Source organism: Lathyrus oleraceus, chromosome 2 (genome assembly GCF_024323335.1).
Source record: "Lathyrus oleraceus cultivar Zhongwan6 chromosome 2, CAAS_Psat_ZW6_1.0, whole genome shotgun sequence".
NCBI classification, from domain to species: domain Eukaryota; kingdom Viridiplantae; phylum Streptophyta; class Magnoliopsida; order Fabales; family Fabaceae; genus Lathyrus; species Lathyrus oleraceus.
Window position 1 is genome coordinate 374467863 of NC_066580.1, and position 24175 is coordinate 374492037.

Genomic DNA, 24175 nt, shown 5'->3' on the forward strand with positions numbered 1-24175 from the left:
AATGGTCAGTCGACCACCCGGTGCGTTTGCACCTCTATAGTCACCTTGGAGTCTTTCCGGAGGTGGAAGAGGTGGAATTGGAGGAACTTCAGCCATTGGTTCTTTGACTTCGGAGTGATCAGAGGTATTTTCTTCTTTGGAATCCACTCTTGCGTTCCTGCGTCTTCGGTGAAGGGTTCTCTCGATCTCTGCGTCAAAAAGAAATATAGTTGAGGGTTCCACTCGCATACACAAAATAGTAAATTATAAATGACAGAAAAATAATTTTATTGCAGAGCAACAAAATTTTAATTAAATTTAAAATTAAACTCTATATTTTGGTAGTCCCCGGCAACGACGCCAAAAACTTGATCGGAAAAATAGCAAGTGTACTATTTTGCCTATTATAGTAATAACGGGTAAATTCCCTGAATGTCGATGAAATTCTAGTAACAGACTATCGATGTCACACTGGATGTTATGACATCCAATTCTGCACAGACAGGAATGTATACAGAAGGTAAATGTAAAGAATAGTAAATAACACAAAGAGTTGTTTACCCGGTTCGGTGACAAACACACCTACATCTGGGGGCTACCAAGCCAGGGAGGAAATCCACTATAAGCAGTATTAATTCAGGACTTAAACCAACTGTTTAATCCTATCACTTAAGACCTACCCAATGCAATTTCAATCTAAACTAAGACCAGAGTTCCTACTCACTCCCCCTCAATCACCACAGTGATTACAACCTTTAATTAGTTTAAAGTCAATGGCGAAGTTATACTTCAAACAACTCTTGATTGTGCTTACAAGCTTTAATCAAGAAACATAGCACTCACGCTTAAAAGCTTAGAGTGACACAACAATTACAACTCAATGAAGACCCTAGTCCAATGCAATCATCTAGGTGATAATTGCTTGGCTTACAAGTAAAACCTAATACAAGACACAATCAAAGTACAGTAGTGAAATATGATGATACAATAAATTCTTCACGCTTCAAACCCCTGAGTTGCTGAAAGTAGGATTGCCATCCTTTTATAATGCAGCACTTGGGCCTTGTACTTGAATTTCCTAAAATTAAGGTTAAGTAAGTTAACCTAACTTCCACATATTAGGGTGCTAAGAAATAGGCTATTTGTTAGGTCTCTTGAATTTAGCTCTTCTGTTAGTTTCCTGGATTTTAGCACAACTATTAGATTCCTGAAAAACAGCTTGAGATAAATACTGAAACAGAAAAACTAACTAGCCTACACTTTAGCATATGCTGTCAGGAATGAATGTCATAACATTCAGTTTGGTGTCCAGAACATAGGCCATATGCTAGACAACTTTAATTCTAGCTCAGTTGTTGGTTTCCTGAAACAGCAGCCTGTAATAAATACTGAACTATACCAGAAAAACTAATTGGCCTATAATTCAGTATCTGCTGTCAGGGATGAATGTCATAACATTCAGTTTGACATTCAGTAAATCCTATATTAGCTAATCCTGCAGCATACTACTCAAGCATGTCATGACATCAGAGTACAGTCAGTGTTCACAGCATCACAACAGAGTTCACAGCAGCAGAAAGCAGACATCCAAGCAGAGAATCAAATTAGCTAATACACTCAGCACACATAGAAGTTAAACTTCAAACAGCAGCATAACCTCTTTTTTAGAGGACCTTCAACTTCAGATAAATCTGTTCAAACATATTTGTTGTCCTGGGGTACAGGTGTTAGGTGTTACTCCCCCTTTTTGTCAAAAATGTTGCCAAAGCAACACTACATAGCACAGACCAAAACAGACAACCATACAGGCATTTATCAGATACACAAGCTTGATTTAACTTCATAGTATCAATCAAGAAGACATACTCTTGATCTTGCTTTCCAGCTTTGATCAAGACGACAGACACTTGATCTTGCTTCACAGCTTTGATCAAGTAGACACATACTCTTGCTTCATCGCAGGTACAACCACTCTTGCCATGACTTTGTGTATGACATCTTGAAACACTCCTGCATGAACATGTTCTTGAACTCCAGCAGGTACATAGGATGTCTCATGTTCAGATATCCCCCATAACATCTTGTGAACACATTTTTTGCAAGTGAAATAGCTATTATCTATTGACAAATTAGAGTACACTTTCAATTGTTTAATAGTTTGAAATATTAAACAGTACATTCCTAACATCCTTAGTTGCTATAATTCCTCAGAGAGACATATTCCCAACTTTCCCCTTAAATTTTCAAGTTGTAGTTCAGTTGCCACATGTTCCAAGGTAATCACTTTGTCTTCTACCAGATCTCTTATGAAGTGATGTCTAATGTCAATATGTTTGGTCCTGCTGTGTTGGATAGGATTCTTTGAGATATTGATGGCACTGAGATTGTCACAGAACAATGTCATGACATTCTGAGAGACATTGTACTCAGTTAGCATCTGTTTCATCCATACCAGTTGGGAACAACTGCTTCTAGTTGCTATGTATTCAGCTTCTGCAGTGGACAATGATACACAATTCTGTTTCTTGCTGAACCACGATATGAGATTGTTTCCCAAGAAGAAACTTCCTCCTGATGTGCTTTTTCTGTCATCAGCACTCCCAGCCCAATCAGCATCATAATACCCAGATAAGATAGGCTCAGATCCATGAGAGTATAGCATACCATAGTCACAAGTCCCATTAATATACTTGAGAATCCTCTTGACTTGATACAAGTGACTCACTTTGGGTTCTGCTTGGTATCTAGCACACACACCAACTGCATAGGCAATATCAGGTCTACTAGCAGTTAGATATAGTAGGCTACCTATCATGGTTCTATACAAGCATTGATCAACACTAGAACCTCCTTCATCTTTAGTTAACTTTAAATGAGTAGGTGTAGGAGTTCTTTTGTGACTGGCATTATCCATACCAAACTTCTTAACTATGTTCTTGGCATATTTGCTTTGGGAGAGAAACATAGAATCTTCCATTTGGTTAACTTGCAGTCCAAGAAAATAAGTCAATTCCCCAACCAAGCTCATTTCAAATTCAGATTGCATTTGGTTAACAAAGTGTTTCACCATTTTATCTGACATTCCACCAAAGACAATATCATCCACATATATTTGGGCAATCATGATTTTGCCATCTTCCTCCTTCACAAACAAAGTCTTATCTATCCCTCCTTTTCTCTAACCATTAGAAGTTAGAAATTCAATCAGCCTCTCATACCAAGCTCTAGGAGCTTGCTTCAACCCATACAAAGCTTTCCTCAACTTGTACATATGTTTTGGTAGGTTAGGATCACTGAACCCTTTAGGTTGTTCCACATAGACTTCTTCATTGAAGTAGCCATTTAAAAAGGAACTCTTCACATCCATTTGGAACAGTTTGAACTTCTGAATGCAGGCAACACCTAACAGCAATCTTATTGACTCAAGCCTTGCAACAGGTGCAAAAGTCTCATCAAAATCAACCCCTTCTACTTGAGTATACCCTTGTGCCACTAGTCTTGCTTTATTCCTAGTGATTACTCCTTTCTCATCAGACTTGTTCTTGTAAATCCACTTGGTACCAATGATGTTAGTCCCTTCAGGTCGTGGAACTAACTCCCATACTTCATTCCTTTTAAACTTCTCTAGTTCATCTTGCATAGCATTGATCCAATATTCATCAGTCAGGGCGTCTTTCACATTTTTTGGTTTAACCTTGGATACAAAACAGGAATTTGAGCTATTCTCCCTTGATCTGGTAGTCATACCACTATTGAGATCTCCTATGATAAGATCCTTAAGGTTGTCTTTTTGAATCCTGATAGAAGGCACCTTGTTGGATGCATCTACCTCATGTTCAGGAGGAGTATCCTGTACCTCTTCAGTCTTGACTGGTATGTCTGTTGAAGTCTCAAGGAATGTTCCAACATCCTCTATGACATTGGATCCTTCATCTTTATTATCCACAATCACATTTATGGATTCCATCAGGACGTTGGTTCTGGAGTTGAAAACTCTGTAAGCTCTGCTGTTAGTAGAGTATCCCAGGAATATACCCTCATCACTTTTGGGGTCCATTTTCCTTCTTTGTTCACGATCTGTAAGAATGTAACATTTGCTTCCAAAGATATGAAAGTACTTCACAGTAGGTTTTTGGCCTTTCCATATTTCATACAGAGTGGAAGAGGTTCCCTTTCTCAAGGTAACTCTATTGTTAACATAGCAAGTTGTATTCATAACTTCAGCCCAAAAGTGCATAGGAAGCTTCTTTGCATGAATCATAGCTCTAGCAGATTCTTGAATAGTTCTGTTTTTCCTTTCAACTATTCCATTTTGCTGAGGAGTAATAGGTGAGGAAAACTCATGACTTATTCCTTCAGATGAGCAGAAATCATCAAACTTGGAATCTTTAAACTCCTTCCCATGGTCACTCCTTATTCTGATAACACAACTATCCTTTTCCCTTTGGAGTCTGATGCACGGATTTTTGAATACATCAAATGCATCTGATTTTTCTCTGATGAAGCTTATCCATGTGTATCTGGAATGGTCATCAACAACCACATAAGCATATCTCTTCCCACCAAGACTTTCAACCTGCATAGGTCCCATTAAGTCCATGTGCAAAAGTTCCAGAGTTTTGGATGTTGTAGGATGTCCCAGCTTAGGATGTGACATCTTGGTTTGCTTGCCAACCTGGCATTCTCCACAAACTCTTCCTTCATCAATAAGAAACTTTGGGATTCCTCTAACTGCTTCCTTGGATATGATCTTCTTCATTCCTCTTAAATGAAGATGTCCAAGTCGTCTATGCCACAGCTTCACCTCCTGTTCTTCCTTGGCGAAGGAGCACATTGAGGAGTAGTTTGAGACTGTAGGTTCCCATAGATAGCAGTTATCTTTGGATCTTGATCCTCTCATAACTTCCTGATTATCTCCATTTGTCACAACACATACTTCCTTAGTAAACTGAACATAGAAACCTTGATGACTTAGATGGCTTATGCTGATGAGATTAGCAGTTAGTCCTTTTACTAACAACATATTATTCAGTTTTGGAACTCCAGGACTGTCCAGCTTACCAACACCTTTGATTTTTCCTTTAGCTCCATCACCAAAGGTCGCATAACTGGTAGTATGAGGTTGTATATCCACCAATAAGTTCTCCATACCAGTCATATGTCTTGAGCAACCACTATCAAAATACTAGTCTTCTCTGGTAGATGCCCTTAGAGATGTGTGAGCTAATCTAGCAATCCATTGTTGTTTCTTGATGGGGGCATTATGCTTAGATGCCTTCTGCTTAGGTCTGACTTGAGGGGTCTGGTTAGGATAACCATGCAACCTGTAACATAAGGGTTTTATGTGACCAAATCTACCACAGTAGTGACATCTCCATCTTTGAAATTTCTTCTTCTGATGGTTACTCCTCTTGTTTCCCTGATGTTGTAACATTGGTTGTGACTTCTGCTTGATTTTCTGAACTTCAGTCTTGGAGCTTTTAAGTTCAGTTGAGGATTTCTTAACAAAGCCTAAACCAGACATGGTTCCTGATTTCTGTCCCACCTTTAGAATCTCTTCCAAAGTGTCAGTTCCTTTATTTAGCATTCTGATGGATTTTTTCGTTTGATCTAGCTTAGAGGTCAGCAAGGTTATCTCACCATTTAGACCATCTATGACTGTCAGATGCTTCTTCTTCTCAGCTTCCAGCTCCTTGATGAGTTTCTTCTGCTTTTCTCCTTGTATACACACTTCTGCACTTTTGACACATAGCTCCTTATATGAAGCAGCAAGTTCATCAAATGTAAGTTCATCTCCACTTAAGTCATCATCAGAGGCACAAACACTAGTTATTGTAGTGACATGTTTAGCAGATTCTCCTTCAGATTCACTCTCAGAGTCTCCTTCAGACCAGGTGACAGATAGTCCCTTCTTTTGCATCTTGAGGAACGTAGGATATTCAGCTCTAATGTGTCCAAAACCTTCACATCCATGACACTGGATTCCCTTTCCTTGGTTGAACTTTTCTTCAGATGTTGATCTTTTACTGATGTCAGACGAAATGTTCTTGACATTTGGTCTACCTTTTTGATCAATCTTCTTTATGAACTTGTTGAACTGTCTTCCAAGAATGGCTATAGCTTCTGATATGCTTTCATCACCTCCAATACTTCCTTCTTCTGAATCCTCTTCAGTATTTGATACAAGGGCTATGCTTTTGTTTTTCTTTTCAACATTCTCACACAAGCCCATTTCAAAAGTTTGGAGAGAACCAATAAGCTCATCAACCTTCATATTGTAGATATCTTGAGCCTCTTCTATAGTAGTAACCTTCATGGAAAATCTCTTGGGCAATGATCTGAGAATCTTTCTTACAAGTTTTTCTTCAGACATTTTCTCTCCTAAGCCACCAGAAGTGTTGGAAATTTCAAGAATATTCATGTGGAAGTCATGAATAGTCTCATCTTCTTTCACCCTCATATTTTCAAACTTGGTAGTCAGCATCTGGAGTTTAGACATCCTTACCTTGAAGGTACCTTCATGAGTTGTTTTGAGAGTATCCCAAACTTCTTTAGCCAGCTCAGAGTGATGCACCAGTCTGAAGATGTTCTTATTTATCCCATTGAACAGTGCATTCAAGGCCTTAGAGTTTCCAAGGGCTAATGCCTCTTGCTCTTTGTCCCACTCTTCTTCAGGAATTTGCATAATGATTCCATCTTTACCTGTCTTCGTTGGATGTTCCCATCCTTTGTTCACAGCTCTCCAGACCTTGCTATCCAGAGACCTCAAGAAGCCTATCATACGAGGTTTCCAGTCATTACAGTTAGAACCATCCAGCATGGGTGGTCTATTTGAGAATCCTATATCCTTGTACTAGAAAGTAACGTCCCTAGATCTCACCCAGAAATTAACAGGCAGGGAGCCTGCTCTAATGCCAATTGAAATTCTAGTAACAGACTATCGATGTCACACTAGATGTTATGACATCCAATTCTGCGCAGACAGGAATGTATACAGAAGGTAAATGTAAAGGACAGTAAATAACACAAAGAGTTGTTTACCCAGTTCGGTGACAAACACACCTACGTCTGGGGGCTACCAAGCCAGGGAGGAAATCCACTATAAGCAGTATTAATTCAGGACTTAAACCAACTGTTTAATCCTATCACTTAAGACCTACCCAATGCAATTTCAATCTAAACTAAGACCATAGTTCCTACTCACTCCCCCTCAATCACCACAATGATTACAACCTTTAATTAGTTTAAAGTCAATGGCGAAGTTATACTTCAAACAACTCTTGATTGTGCTTACAAGCTTAATCAAGAAACATAGCACTCACGCTTAAAAGCTTAGAGTGACACAATAATTACAACTCAATGAACACCCTAGTCCAATGCAATCATCTAGGTGATAATTGCTTGGCTCACAAGTAAAACCTAATACAATACACAATCAAAGTACAACAATGAAATATGATGATACAATAAATGCTTCACGCTTCAAACCCCTGAGTTGCTGAAAGTAGGATTACCATCCTTTTATAATGCAACACTTGGGCCTTGTACTTGAATTTCCAAAAATTAAGGTTAAGCAAGTTAACCTAATTTCCACATATTAGGGTGCTAATAAATAGGCTATTTGTTAGGTCTCTTGAATTTAGCTCTTCTGTTAGTTTCCTAGATTTTAGCACAACTGTTAGATTCCTGAAAAATAACCTAAGATAAATACTGAAACAGAAAAACTAACTAGCCTACACTTTAGCATATGCTGTCAGGAATGAATGTCATAACATTCAGTTTGACGTCCAGAACATAGGCCATATGCTAGACAACTTTAATTCTAGCTCAGCTGTTGGTTTCCTGAAACAGCAGCCTGTAATAAATACTGAACTATACTAGAAAAACTAACTGGCCTATAATTCAGTATCTGCTGTTAGGGATGAATGTCATAACATTCAGTTTGACATTCAGTAAATCCTGTATTAGCTAATCCCGCAGCATACTACTCAAGCATGTCATGACATCAATCGAGACATCAGACTACAGTTAGTGTTTTAACACAAAATGCAGCCAATCAAAAACATCTACAGTCGATCTCAGGGACTGAAAGTCAATGTCGAGTTCAAATTATCATTCAATTAAACAAAAAGTATGATTTGGGTTTTTAGATTCAAAATTATAAAAATAAAGGCAAAGGCAAATAAGAATGAAAATAAGGGTTTTCAAGGTAAGAGGAACAATTCCAGGGAAGGTGTATGATTTATCCCTGCAACAACTCTAAGTCACCATTTCATCAACAAATATCAATTACTACTACTTCTCAAGGGAATTTTCTCCCAAGTCCTTTGTGAGAAAATCTTTAATCAATTTACCCTAATTTCTATGTCCATAGGCAATTAAGGTGAAGTTAAGCTTTATTATATCAAGAACACTCTAGTTCATACAGGGTATCCCTAGTCCTAGGTGATATCTAGTGCAGAGTAACCCTATGAAAACCTTATCAATGGCGGTCCAGCCTAATTGATAACCACAGAACAATCTCGATTGGTCCGAAAGAGAAAGCATTAAACACATCAAAAGGTTACCGTAAAAATAATATTATAAATGCAAAAGTATACTCAAATTTGTTATAATTCACAACCAGGGACACCCCCTAGCATTGGGGGGTTTAGCTACTCAAATTGTTCAAAACAAATGCAAGATAAAAATTACACATTACAAGTATTTAGATGACTTCGATCTTCAATCGCTTCCGCTCATGAAAACCTCCAGCTCTCCGAACTCCTTACTCTCTGTAATACTTGATTGCTTTATAGTACTGTGTTTTGCCTTCTTCCTAGATGATCTTTTCTTAGGTGTAAGGTCCTCTTTTATAATGAAAATTCCAAGTAACAGGTGGACGTGTCCAAAAATCTCTCTGCAAGCCCAATACTCAAAAGGCCGATGAAAAAGGAAAGTTTTGGTCCTGGGTGTCGCATTACGCGAAAAACCGGCGGGAAAACGAAACAACAGAGCCGCCACCGTGCGTTATTTATCCCAAAGGAGGGAAAGGAAACGCTCGAAGTAAACCTGGAAAAGACATGGTCTCGCGACCAGAGTTGGATGGGTACGGGAGTCGGTTATGCGAAGGGAAGGTATTAGCACCCCTACGCATCCGTCGTACTCGACGGGATCCACGCACAAAATAAAGGATAAGGTTGCTAGAAACTGCTCAAACATCACACAAGGCTGGACGGAACACAGAAAGACAACAGAAACTAACTCGGCAGGATGTCGCATCCTGGGCCTACGTAGTCTGTCAGGCACAGACATCAGAGTCGACGTAGTTCGGGACAGGGGAAAACGTGCTCGCTAGGATGTCGCAACCTATGCATACGTATCTTCTCTGACCAGAGAAGAGTCAGAGCACTCGTAGCTCGGCTAACGCACGCCAAACAAAACCACACAGGAAACCGACTGCCAATCGCTAGACTTACGTCAGACTCCACGCAAACAGGCAAACATGGAAACCGAATGCCAATCGCTGGACTTACGTCAGACTCCAACAAGCAAACAAGACACAGGAAACCGACTGCCAATCGCTGGACTTACGTCAGACTCCAAACACACACAAAGGGTTGAAAAAGAAAAAGGGCGCCCGGAGAGATCAACTCATCTCCTGCCTACGTACCTCATCTGGTATGAGGATCAGGGCGACGTAGTTCCCCTACGTAGGGAAAAAAGACTTCTAACCTAACCAGAGACTGGGAAATGACAAACTAGAAGGGAGACTGACTCGAGCCTAATAGTTATCATGTAAATTCACCATGGTCCTAGGTTGAGGTTTCTATCTAACTTGCACAGGGAGCAAGCTATCCTAAACAGCACAGGCAAATACATACAAGCACAAAAAGCAAGCACACACACTATATGCACACAATTGGGCTCATACAAGGTTAGGCTGTGAAACACAAGCCAACTAGAATCGGGTGTAGTTAGCTCTTAACCCTAACATTGAGAGTTAGGGTGAAGCAGATGAAATGGGAAGTGAGGGTAAGACCTCATAGCTCTTATCCCTGGCCTGGAAGAGCTTCAGACAAATGAAAGTGTGGGAGTTCAGAAAGTAGGAACTCTTCTCCACATATGACTGACACAACAAAGATCTTGGGTTAATATCCATAATGTATCAACACATGGTGTGAGCAAAGTGGATGACACACTGAATAGCAGGAGATGGATTGCACATCTCTTTTATCTGCCAATTGCCTCATAAGAGGACTTTTCCTGCTTGGCACAACATTAAACAAACACAAGCATTGCCTCTTAAGGAGGGCTTCAGACAGGTGCCTGCCCACATAACAGGACAGGTCTTCCAGACTACATGAAGTCAGAGAGTTATACCTCAGTGGTTGAGCAACCAAGCAAAGCAAAAGCAAGTTCAATGAGAACTCAAAGCAACTTAGGTACCTGAAAAAATCTAACCCAATCAGTATACCATTCAAATAAACAGACAGACAACAGTCAAACACACAATCAGACAGATAAGCAAGCAATGCAACAGTGAGCAAGGCACAAGCTATTAAGCCCCTTGGTCTCAAAGCGTACAAAACAACTCAAGGTTAGCCAACATCTAGAGAAAACATCAATGCTCAAGTGAGGAAGCATCATCAACTATGGACTTGGATGTGTAAACCTGAAATCAAAGCTCAACTGTGAGTCACAAACCACTAGGTCAAGGCCTAGGGTCAAAGATGGAGAAAAAATTCAAAACAGAACATGAAATTTAACATGAATCAACTTCATTCAATCAAGAACACAATCCAAAAGGTCCCATATCAATATCATTAACCAAAAGCATTTCATGAACCAAACATGGCAAGGTATGCAACTTGTGACCACATTGTGACATCAGAAGAAACAAATGCACATTAAATCAAAAATGATTCAAACAATCTTGGCAAAATTCATGAGTAAACAGAACATACAACATGATCATCACACAAAAAATTAGAGGCATTGGACATCATTAGGCATGGCAATCACATAGCATAAGTCAAGACAAACACAACAAGCACATGTGTGACACAAATTGTCACACCAACTTAGCATAGGCATAAAACAGAGATGGGTCATGGTAAAAACCTCAAACCAAAGCCAAAACAACATTCAACATGTCTAGAAATAGTGTGCAATATTTCACATTCATTGGGTAAGGAACAAGCATTTTGTGATCAAATGAAATTCAAGGCAATTTAAAAGCTCAAATGTGACCATCCAGAATGAAAAATCTCAATTAAATCAGAAATCAATCAAATAATTCCAACAAAAATCATGAGCAATCACAACATCCATAGCATGCATCATACAAAAAAACAAGGCAATTGGAGATCATTTGGCATGGCAAACTCATAAATCAAGTTGAACATCACAAGGTGTGACACAAATTGTCACACCTAACCTAGCACATTCATAAAACAGCAATGGTAATTGATAAAAATACCAAATCAACAGCAAAATGTCAAGCAATGAGTCGAGTTATAGCATGCAAAATTTCATGAGCATTGGATCAAAGACAAGCATTTCACAAATGATATGGCAAAGCAAGGTCAAGCAAGCATACATGTTTACATTCCCTAGCACAAAATGAAATCCAGCCAAGCACAATTTGTGGAAAACTGATCAAAAACAACTAGACATAAAATGAAACACAATGCAAAAAACCTCATAATTTTTGGATCAATATTAAATTTATTGTGAATTTTACAAGATGAGAAAAAATGTAAAAAATGATATGAAGCATGGTAGAAATGTATGGAGGGAAATGGAAAATATAGCATGGCATTTGAATAAAACACCCTCGCCAGGAATCGATCCTTGGGCGTATTTGAAATGAAAGAGGGGCCAAGCGTGAAACACCGCGTTTCATTAAAACGCTGGCAAGGTCAACACAAGTCAAACGAGACGGACCAATCAGAACGCGCGCATGGGATTTGCATGGACCAATCACAATCAAGCTCTATTCTAAACACATGAGCAACGCTATTACGTGGTAAAATGAATCAAAATCGTTCCCTAAAGGTCTGCATCATCTTCTTCATCGTGCAACAGAGGAACAGTTGAAGTTCATCAATCATCAAGAACAAATTCTCCAGATTTTAAAAATAAGCACATCAACACACAGCATATTCATCATAGATCATGAATCAAGCATGGAAATGGCATAAAACATCATAATCAATTGGAATCGAGCAAATCAAATTTCACACATGGATCTTTAATCTAACATATCTAACTCAATTTTGCATGAAAATTGGTGATTCAAAGCTCAGTTTAACCAGCAAATCAAGATCTATAGCAACATCATAATACATTTGAGAAAAGAGAGATTCGATTCAATGACCTCTTGAAGAGCAGATTTGGAATTCGAGTGATTCAAGGCCTTGTGATGCTCCAATGCGTCTCTGTGATGCTTGTACAGTTGATTGGATGAAAACTTGAAGTTCAATGGTGCACGAATCAACCAGAATTTGGATTCACCATTGTTGCTTCCAAGCTTCAAGCATGAACAAACAGGCGCGGATTCTCTTGGTTCTTCCTTCAAACTTGCTCAAAGATGCTTCCAGATGATGAATCAAGTAATGGATTGTGATTTGTTTGAAGAAATTGAGAGAAAATTTTGAGAGAAAAGTTTGATGAATTTGATCTAGATCTGAAAAAGTGATTGTTGTTAATGCTGAAACAGTTAGGGTTTTAGCTTTATACCTCCTACTAATCACTCCTTAATCATGTTTAGGCCAATGGTTAAGTGGAATTAATAAAATGTGGTGTAAGTGCAAATTGGGATTTTCAACCTATGCATGAAATGCATGGTGAATAGTGCACGAAAATTGACTTAATTTCACACCAAATTCTGTTTTGGAGCTAAAGGCAATGGCACAATGTTCAAATAATTGACCAATATTAAACTTCAATTTTTTCCTCCAAAAATCAAGTAAAATGGAAAATGTTTATATGATGATAATGCATGTCATGTAATGCAAGATTTGGAAACTAGAAGTCAAAATAAGAACAATGCAAAAAGAGCCATCCAATTTGGAGTTTTGGTTTGAAAGTTATGATCATTTGAAGTTCAATGTATACTTTGCCATGTTTGAACCATATCTCCTCAACCACACATGAGAAATCCATGATCTTGGATTTTTTGGAAATGGGAGAGAAATATCTTCAACTTTCATATTGGACAAAATTTCATTTGAAGCTTTCTTGATGATGTAATATTGAGATGAAGTTGGTACAAAACCGTGCCATTTTTGGAAAGTTCAAATTACAGGTCACTTACTATTTTGGGAAAGTTTTGATCTGACCTTAAATTCTTCAATGTTGATGTTTGAAATGTCAAATGAGACTTGTTAGCACCTGAATGAGGCATCTCTAACCATCTCCCACCTTCAAATCCACAGCTAAACTGACAGTTAACTTCTGTTGACTTTTTAGGGTTTCAGATGAATTGCACATGGACTGATGAGCCTTGAGCTTTCAACACTTGGCCAAATCACTTCAAAATGATCCCTGGGTCACATGAACTCATTGTGCCAACCCTAGGGCTTTGATCTCATGGAAAATGCTCTTGTTTTCTTGCACAGTTGAGTCTCCTGACCAGTCTTGCCTGATGACTTGATGGACTATGCAATGAACAATACAATGTTAATGACCTAAAATGAAAATGTATATACAAAATGGGAGGTGCAAATTTGAGGTACTACAGCTGCCCCTATTCAATCAACTGGGAACCCAAACGGATGAGAGCAACGGCTGTCAGACCTTCAGGGTAAACAGGGATTGAATACCAAAGAACCGTAGAAATTTACACTCTGTGGGATATGATACAGGATATTTGCAACAGCAACCAGACAAGACGTCTACCAACGACTCCACTGGGGATTTTGACTTTTTTTTCAGAAAAAACGAACCACATCCAGACATCGAAGGACAATGAATAGAAATAGAAATCACAACTAGACGCCAACAGACGACTAGGAAAAACTCGACGTTTATCGAAACCAACAGAGAGGTGACCAGACATCAACGGATGAATGGGAAGACTCGACCAGACGTCAACAGACGAACGGGAGAAGCTCGACATTTATCGACACCAACAGAGAGGTGACCAGACATCAACGGATGAATGGGAGAAAAGTACAACCATACGTCAACGGACGAACGGGAAAAACTCAACGTTTATCGAAACCAACGGAGAGGTGACCAGACATCAACGGATGAATGGGAATAAGGAATACCACTAGACGTCAACGGACGAATAGGAAAAACTCAACGTTTACCGGACGAAAGGGAGAAGCTCGACGTTTATCAACACCAATGGAGGGGTGACCAGACATCAACGGATGACTGGGAAAGACTCGACCAGACGTCAACGGACGAAAGGGAGAAGCTCGACGTTTATCGACACCAACGGAGGGGTGACCAGACATCAACGGATGACTGGGAAAGACTCGACCAGACGTTAACGGACGAAAGGGAGAAACTCGACGTTTATCGACACCAACGGAGAGGTGACTAGACATCAACGGACGAATTGGAGAAAGGGATACAACCATACGTCAACGGACGAATGGGAAAAAAACAACGTTTATCGAAACCAACGGAGAGGTGACCAGACATCAACGGATGACTGGGAAAAAGGAATACCACTAGACATCAACAGACGAATAGGAAAAACTCAACGTTTATCGAAACCAACGGAGAGGTGACTCCTAGGGAAGGGTACAACTATACATCAATGGACGAATAGGAAAAACTCAGCGTTTATCGACACCAACGGAGAGGTGAATTCTGCACTAGGAGAAAGATGTTACGAACATCGAAAGATGATGTTTACCGACATCAACAAAGAAGACCAGACATTAACGAATGACTGGGGATGGACTCGATGTTTACCGACACCAGAAGAATGGTGTTTACCGACACCAAAGAAGGAACACACACGGGTGCTGACATGACACTTACCTGTATCACATATGTCGAGGCAAGGCTATACACTTGCTGGGGATCTCACTGGGGAGAATCAAGCTTTCCTTCCACGGACGGGTGAGGGAATAAACCTCTCTGGGGAGTTATCAATCCTGAATGCTGTCAGGAGCAACTGTAGCAAACGTGTCGTACAGATGTTGAACTATGATCCGCCTCTGCCGGGGATATGGTCTGATTAGGTTTAACACATGAATGCATATGTTTGAATTTTTCGATGGCGTAATGTTCCATATTGAATGGAAATGCTACGCGATTTGAGGATGCAATGATCACTACATGCAAGATGCAAAATGATGAGAACTCCTGTTGGGGAGAAACTGACTAGATACTCCAACTCTGTGGGGAGACTCTGTCTGAGGAATACTCTGCGGGGAGTAGCACCGAATTCTCACTCATGCCGGAGAATAGCATTGCTGATAGGGAAAGAATAGATCCTCCCGGGGACGAACCTTCACTGGACCCCCATCCACTCGGGGACTCCGCTAGGGACACAACCAATGCGACTTTACTGGGGAGAGCTGCCAATCCATAGGTAGAATGAACTCCACTGGAGATAACTTTCACCAAACCTGATCCACTCGGGGAACTTGCTGGGGAAAACCTTCACAACCCTGATGGGGATAAGCATACACAACCCTATTGGGGAAAGGCCTACACCACTCTGCTGAGGAAATAATATACCATGCCACGTTGGGGATAGACATCCACAACCCTGCCGGGGATAAACGTTCACGACCCCGCCGGGGATAGCAGTACTTCAAAACAGACTGCTAGGGAATAAACTCCACTGACACCTCCGCTGGGGATACAACAACCTTCCAACTTGGTGGGGACTAACATTCTTCAAACTCAGTGGGGAACTGCCAACTTCTAGACTAACTGGGGATAAACCCACTCTCAGGCCTGCTGGGGAGTTACAAAAATCCTTAGACCTGCTGGGGAATAAAACTCCACAGACGTCTCTGCAAGGGATAAGAATAGTTCTGATAGCCTTCAGACTTGCTTGGGGAAACAGCCACTTCCAAGCTTACTGGGGAATTCCTGATCTTGACTATGCTGAGGAGACAAGTCTTGAATTTGCTTCATCTGCTGGGAAAGATCTCCATCCCACCCCACTGGACAGTGCCGACAACATTTCTGAACAAAACCATGGCTACTGTTCAGCCAGGAGACAACCTGCAAACGAGACAAACATGCCCCAGGGGACTACATGGACAAGATACGCTCAAGTGTCCTCAACATTCAAAATGATTTTCAAATGTTTTATCTTTCTGCACGTTATTGTCTAGCCTTCACGTTTTCATATGCAATGTTTATCAAAAATTTGGATGTTTTTGCAAACAAAACAGTAAAAATAAAAACAAGAGAGCTATTTATCTGAATAACGACTTTTATTGATTGAAAATGGGCCTGAAAAGGCTAATACATCGGGAAGCAATTCCTAGAAAGAGGTAATTGCGCACAAAAGGAAAAACCTATCCTAATGGCAACGTGAACACGGCATCCACTATTTCCCAATTCTGTTATAACTCACAGATCATCAGTTTTCCTTCCAAGTTCCTTGCTTTCTGAGAAGAATGATTGGACCGATCACATCTTTCGAGATGGTAGACGATGAAGCGCAATGAAGTACAGATAACTCAGGCTGTAGTCTTCGCTTTAATCCCTCTTTTGCCTGGATCGCCCTTGCGGGTTTTCAATCCACCGGGATACCCATTTTTGCCTAAGTCGCCCTTGCGGGTTTTCGACTTACCGGGTGTACAATCTTTTCATTTTTATCCCTAACTTTTGCCCGAACCTTCTTTTTTTTTTTTTTGGTTCGCCGGGATGCCCTTTTTTGCCTGGACTCTTTTATTCTTTTTGTCGAGCGGGTCAATTTATGCGAAGTATTTTTTGACTACGTCTGAGTTAACAGGGGACGGGAAATCTTCACCATCCATAGTTGTAAGCATCAAGGCTCCACCGGAGAAAACCTTCTTAACAACATATGGACCTTCATAATTAGGAGTCCACTTGCCCCTGTTATCTGTACCGGGAGGAAGGATCCTCTTCAAAACTAGATCACCGATCTGATAGCTTCGAGGACGCACTTTCTAATCAAAGGCTCTTTTCATCCTTCTCTGATACAACTGCCCATGGCATACAGCTGCTAATCGTCTCTCTTCGATAAGGCTTAACTCATTAAACCTTGTTCGAATCCACTCAGCTTCATCAAGCTTGACATCCAACAAAACTCTCAGAGAAGGAATCTCCACTTCAACAGGTAGGACAACTTCCATACCATACACAAGGGAGTAGGGGGTTGCCCCGGTCGACGTAAGTACTGAGGTACGGTACCCATGCAAAGCGAAAGGCAGCATCTCCTGTCAATCCTTGTACGTCACGACCATCTTCTGTACAATCTTCTTGATATTCTTGTTCGCCGCCTCTACAGCACCATTCATCTTCGGTATGTAAGGAGAAGAATTGTGATGTTCAATCTTGAAGTCTCTGCAAAGCTCTTTCATCATCTTGTTATTGAGATTCGAACCATTATCAGTGATGATTCTCTCAGGAACCCCATAACGACAGATGATTTCCTTCTTAATGAACCGGGCAACCACTTGTTTGGTAACATTAGCATAGGAAGTTGCTTCCACCCACTTGGTGAAGTAGTCAATCGCAACCAGGATGAAGCGATGTCCATTCGAAGCAGTAGGCTCAATCTTCCCAATCATATCAATCCCCCACATCGCGAATGGGCAAGGCGAATTCATGACATTCAGCGCGCTTGGTGGTACATGCACCTTATCAGCATAGATTTGACACTTATGGCACTTCCGAGCATATTTGAAACAACCGGATTCCATAGTCATCCAGTAATAACCGGCTCTCAACAATTTCTTGGACATTGCATGACCACCAGCATGGGTACCAAAAGATCCTTCATGCACTTCTTGCATCAACATGTCTGCTTCGTGTCTATCCACGCATCTGAGTAGAACCATGTCAAAGTTCCTCTTATACATCACATCATCCTGATTCAAGTAAAAGCTTCCAGTTAGCCTTCTCAGGTTTTTCTTGTCATTCTTTGACGCACCTTCAGGATACTCCTGGCTCTTGAGGAAGTTCTTGATATCATAGTACCACAGTTTCTCATCAACAACAGACTCGGCTGCAAACACATATGCAGGCCTCTCGAGTCGATTCACCGCAACATGTGGCACATGATTCCACCAATGAACTTTGATCATAGAAGACAAAGTAGACAACGCATCAGCCATCTGATTTTCATCCCGGGGGACATGATACAGCTTCACCTTCTTGAAGAACGTCAGTATCCTTCTGGTGTAATCTCTGTAAGGAATCAAATGCGGCTGATTAGTATTCCAATCTCCATTGACCTGATTGATCACTAGAGCGGAATCTCCATAAATGTCAAGAGTCTTGATCCTCAGATCGATGGCTTCTTCTATCCCCATTATGCAACCTTCATACTCGGCCTCGTTGTTGGTCACGTCAAAAGTCAGCCTGGCAGAAAAAGGTATATGAGCACCTTTTGGATTGATAAGCACTGCCCCAACGCCATTGTCGTTCACATTCACAGCCCCATCAAACATCAATGTCCACTTGTCATCAGGATCCAGTCCTTCCTCGACAAGAGGCTCTTCACAATCTTTCATCTTAAGATACATGATCTCTTCATCAGGGAATTCAAACATCATCGGCTGATAATCATCAATCGGTTGCTCGGCAAGGTAGTATGACAGAATACTACCTTTGATGGCCTTCTGCGACGTGTACTGAATATCGTACTCAGTTAGAATCATCTGCCAACGGGTAACACGTCCGGTGAGAGCCGGCTTCTCAAAGATGTACTTTACTGGATCCATCTTAGAAATCAATAAGGTAGTATGGTTCAACATATACTGCCTCAGTCGGCGAGCAGGCCAGGCCAAAGCACAACAAGTTTTCTCAAGCTGTGAATATTTGATTTCACAGTCGGTAAACTTTTTGCTAAGGTAGTATATGGCATGCTCTTTTCGACCAGACTCGTCATGCTGTCCCAATACACACCCCATCGAGTTCTCAGTCACTGATAGGTACATTATCAGAGGTCTCCCAGGAACTGGAGGTATGAGGATTGGAGGTTTCTGTAAATACTCTTTTATCTTGTCAAAAGCTTTCTGACAATCATCGTTCCACCTGATTACTTGATTCTTTCTTAGCAATTTGAATATTGGTTCACACGTGGCAGTTAGGTGAGATACAAACCTTGTAATGTAGTTCAATCTCCCTAAAAACCCACGAACCTGCTTTTTAGTTTTCGGTTCAGGCATCTCTCGAATAGCTTTGAATTTTGCTGGATCAACCTCAATCCCTTTCTCACTGACAATGAAGCCTAACAGCTTCCCGGATCTCACACCAAACGTACACTTGTTTGGATTCAGCCTCAGTTTGAATTTTCTCAGCCGGTCAAACAACTTCTGCAAATTAACCAGGTGCTCCTCTTCTGTTTGCGACTTCGCAATCATATCATCCACGTACACTTCAATCTCTTTGTGCATCATGTCATGAAAGAGAGTCGTCATAGCCCTCTGATAGATAGCACCGACATTCTTCAGCCCAAATGACATCACCTTATAGCAAAACGTGCCCCAAGGTGTAATGAATGTCATCTTTTCCATGTCTTCTGGCGCCATCTTGATCTGATTATACCCAAAAAAACCGTCCATGAAAGAGAAAATCGAGGATTGAGCCGTATTATCAACCAGTACATCAATGTGAGGTAATGGGAAATCATCTTTTGGACTCGCTCTATTCAAATCCCGGTAATCGACACACATCCTAACTTTGCCATCCTTCTTCGACACGGGAACAATGTTGGCCACCCACGGGGGATAAGTCGTTACTGACAAGAAACCCGCATCAAACTTCTTCTGAACCTCTTCCTTGATCTTGACGGCCATATCAAGACTCATTCTCCGAAGCTTCTGCTTGACTGAAGGACACTCTTCCTTGAGAGGTAGTCTATGCACCACAATATCGGTATCCAACCCAGGCATATCTTGATACGACCAGGCGAATATCTCCACATACTCTCTCAGCATCTCAATCAACCTTCTCTTGACATCTTCTTTTAAAGCAGCCCCGATCTTAAAATCTTTTCTGGCGTCCTCAGTACCAAGATTAACAACCTCCAACTCCTCTTGATGAGGTTGGATTACCCTTTCCTCTTGCTTCAACAATCCCGCCAATTCTTTGGGGAGTTCACAGTCTTCCTCACTCTCCTCTTCAGCTTGGTAGATGGGATTATTGAAATCATACTGAGCCATAACATAACTGTTTATAGTGGGATCCGTGAGATCACTTCTGCATGTTTAATGCTTTATTTTAGAAAAAGAGTTCAAGAAAGTCACAAAAACAAAACATTGCCATTTTATTTTTTTTGAAAAATGAAAACAAAAATAGAAAGACAGGGATCACAAAATTGTTTGCAAAACATCCTTTATTAATGATATCGTTGAAAAAAACATGATGAGGCCCTACAATGAACCACTACGCCTTGGGCAAAACGTAGGGTTTTGTGCAAAATGAAAAACAAAAGAAAATTACTCTGTTTGAAGAGTAACTTGAACCACATCTTCTACTGTCCAGTTGTTGATCGACTCCCCTGGTGCACGCGGGCGAACCCAGTTTTCTAGATCACAATCACTGTCATCATCTTCACTACCAGCTGCAAAGACGTCACCGTGATTCATCAGCCCAGTGCTGGTAAAGGTACTCGGCCCTGTCTGCACATCCTGCTCCTCCTGCAGAGGTTGATGGCCAATTCCGAACTTATCTTCTTTGACAGGAAAATCCATCATCTTGCCCCAGCCTTCTGCTTTACCACGGTTGACAACCTCTACCGCCTGTTTGTTCGATGCAATTGAGGCACCTGGCTTCTTCTGCTCAGCAAAAGCCACCCTCTCAAGAGCAACGGTCTCAAATGCCTGGCATAAAGTTTCATGGATCTCGCCATCCAACTCTACATACTTGAAAGAGGATAGGTGACTCACCAGAATGTCTTCTTCACCGCACACAGTCACAATCTGACCGTTCCAGACATACTTCAGCTTCTGGTGGAGAGTTGACGAAGCTGCCCCAGCTGCATGAATCCAAGGACGCCCTAATAGGCAACTATATGCTGGTTGGATGTCCATCACATAAAATACAATGTCGAATACCTCCGGACCGATCTTCACCGGCAACGTGACTTCACCAAAAACAGACTGTTTGGATCCATCAAATGCACGAACAATCAGATCGCTCGGAGTAAGGATAACTCCTTCCACATCAATCTTACCCAGAATCTTCTTAGGCAGCACATTCAACGACGAGCCAGTGTCTACCAATACATGAGACAGCACTGCGCCTTTACACTCCATAGTGATATGCAAGGCCTTGTTATGGTTACGTCCTTCAGGCGTCAGATCTAAATCTGTGAACCTGACACCATGCCTGGTACTCACATTAGCAATGACACCCTCCAATTGGTTGACAGAGATCTCTTGAGGCACGTAAGCCAGATTCAGCATCTTCAACAAGGCATTACGGTGCGCCTCAGAGCACAGAAGCAATGAGAGGATAGAAATTTTGGACGGAGTCTAATTCAGCTGATCTACAATCTTGTAGTCACTCTACTTGATAATCTTCATGAACTCTTCCACGTCTTTCTCGAACGACCCCTCAGGCGCCTCCTTCTAAGCAGGTTCTTCATCAACCACGGCCTGTTTACCTTTAGCCTTGGCGAGAGCCCAGACATTGTTATCCCTCAAAGGTTGTGGAGCAAACAAACGACCGCTTCTGGTGAAACCTCCGGGTCCCCCAACGTTATCCACAACTGGACTCGCAACCACAGGAGTCCTACTAGGCACACCAATAGTCACAGGAGATTGATTCACTAGCCTAACCTGACTCTCAGCCCTTCGGTTACTGCGATAAGTGTTGTCATACTTCCATGGCACAACCCTATTATTTTCAACAGCCCTTCTGCCCGAAGCAACGATAGTAGTTGGAGTACTGACAGTCACAGGAGCAAAAATGGTAACAGGAGTACCAACAGTTGTAGGCGTATTAACAACTCTTTGGCCACGTCCCTCAGACGGTTTGAAATAAATGGTGACGGTTGACACCACCCCACGATCTTTAACAGCCCGAGCAAACTGTAGACAACCCTCATCAATCAGACTCTGAATACTAGCCCTCAACTGATCACAACCATTCTCTGATTCAGCACATTCTACACAACCCTCACAACAGCCTGGGAACACTCCCCCATTCAACAAACGGTCTTTCACAACAAACATCGATGTCTGAACATCCTCAATACTGACCACCAAATCTTCAGCTTTACCATCTTCCAAATTGTTCACTCTGTGTGCACCATGCTGCGGCATAAGGTTGTTCACAACATTCGGCACAGAAGCAAAATTGATGGTTTTAGCGTCAATTAGGTCCTGGACCTTATAATGAAAAGCCCGACAGTTCTCAATATGGTACCCCGGTGCACCAGAGTGGAAATCACAACGCACGTTGACATCATACCCAGGTGGTATTTTTGTCAACAGAGCCATGGTACGCAACTCCACGAATCCCAATCTGAGCAACTCAGGCAGCAACTCAGCATAAGTCATCGGTAACGGATCAAAACATCGATCAGGCATCCTTTGTCTAGGCTGATACGGACGTTGTTGTTGTTGTTGTTGTTATGGCGGTTGTTGAACCCTCTGTTGTTGTTGTTGACGAGGCTGAGGTGCCGGAATGGTTACAGCAGCAACCTGGCGATATTGCCCTCTGTTCACATTTCTCCTACCGTGTCGCACAACGTTGATTTCACCCTCTCTCCTGCGAGGTGCCCCAGCAAATGGTTTCTTGGAAGATGAGGACCCAACATCTTGAATTTTTCCAGCTTTAATCAAACTTTCAGTCCTCTCACCACAGATTACGACGTCTGAGAAACTACCGAAGGGGCAACTTCCCATCCGGTCCATGAATACTCCCTGTAAGGTACCGATAAACATGTCAGTCAACTCCCTCTCCAGCATAGGGGGTTGTACTCGTGCAGCCAACTCACGCCACCTCTGGGCGTACTCCTTGAAGCTTTCACCAGATTTTTAACATAGACTCTGCAACTGAGTCCGGCTCGGCGCCATGTCTATATTATGTTTATATTGCCTCAAGAAGGCCTCACCCAAATCTCTCCAATTTCGGATAGAATCTCTCTTCAATTCCATGTACCAATCCAAGGACGCCCCAGACAAACTATCCTGGAAAAAATACATCCACATTTTCTCGTCATCTGTGTAAGCAGAGATTTTCCGGTAATACGCCTGCACATGGGTGCGAGGACAAGAAGTACCATTGTATTTATCGAACGAGGGTGCTTTGAATTTGTAGGGAATCCTCAAACCTTCCACCAAACCCATATTTGTAACATCAAAACCCAAAGAGTTCTGACACTCCATGGCCCGGATCTTTTCAGCAAGGGCATCAACTTTACGGTCCCTCTCTTCAACCCTCACTACATCATCGTCTTCATTGAGGAGTGTGAACATATCCTCCTGCCTGTCAACAAGCGGAGCAGGATGACGAATCGGAGCCCGGGTAGCTCTGGCATTAACAGTCTCTGCAGCAAGAGGCTGTCTGTTGATTCTGATACCCCTCAATTCATCCCCTACAGCATAGTCATTGGCGGGAGCAGCAGCAGTAACATTCTCAACTTCCTGTCTCTGGGCTAAGGCACGCAGCTCCTCTTGCCCTTGAACAACCCCTTGCATCATTGTCATAAATTGGGCCATGTTAGCCCTCATCTCAGCCAATTCTGCTTGAACCTGGTCCATGTTTCTCTGATGATTCAATCTGGTTGAGTAACGGTGCAGTCGTTGATCAGCTATCCTGCCTGACACAGGAACCAGAGTGAGAAGTCACGAACAAGAACACCTGTTATGCAAAATGATATGTGTATGATGCTAATGATGCGTATGATGCACATGATATGTTCATTTCTGAGGCATTCAAGAGCCTAATTCATCATCAAGAAATGGCAACCTGCAGTAAACAACAAGGAAGCAACATACACAAGAGTAATGAGCACAAGGTGAAACCAACAATCTCATCTATAGATATGAGCAACAAGGATCATACACCAATGTCAACAAGGATC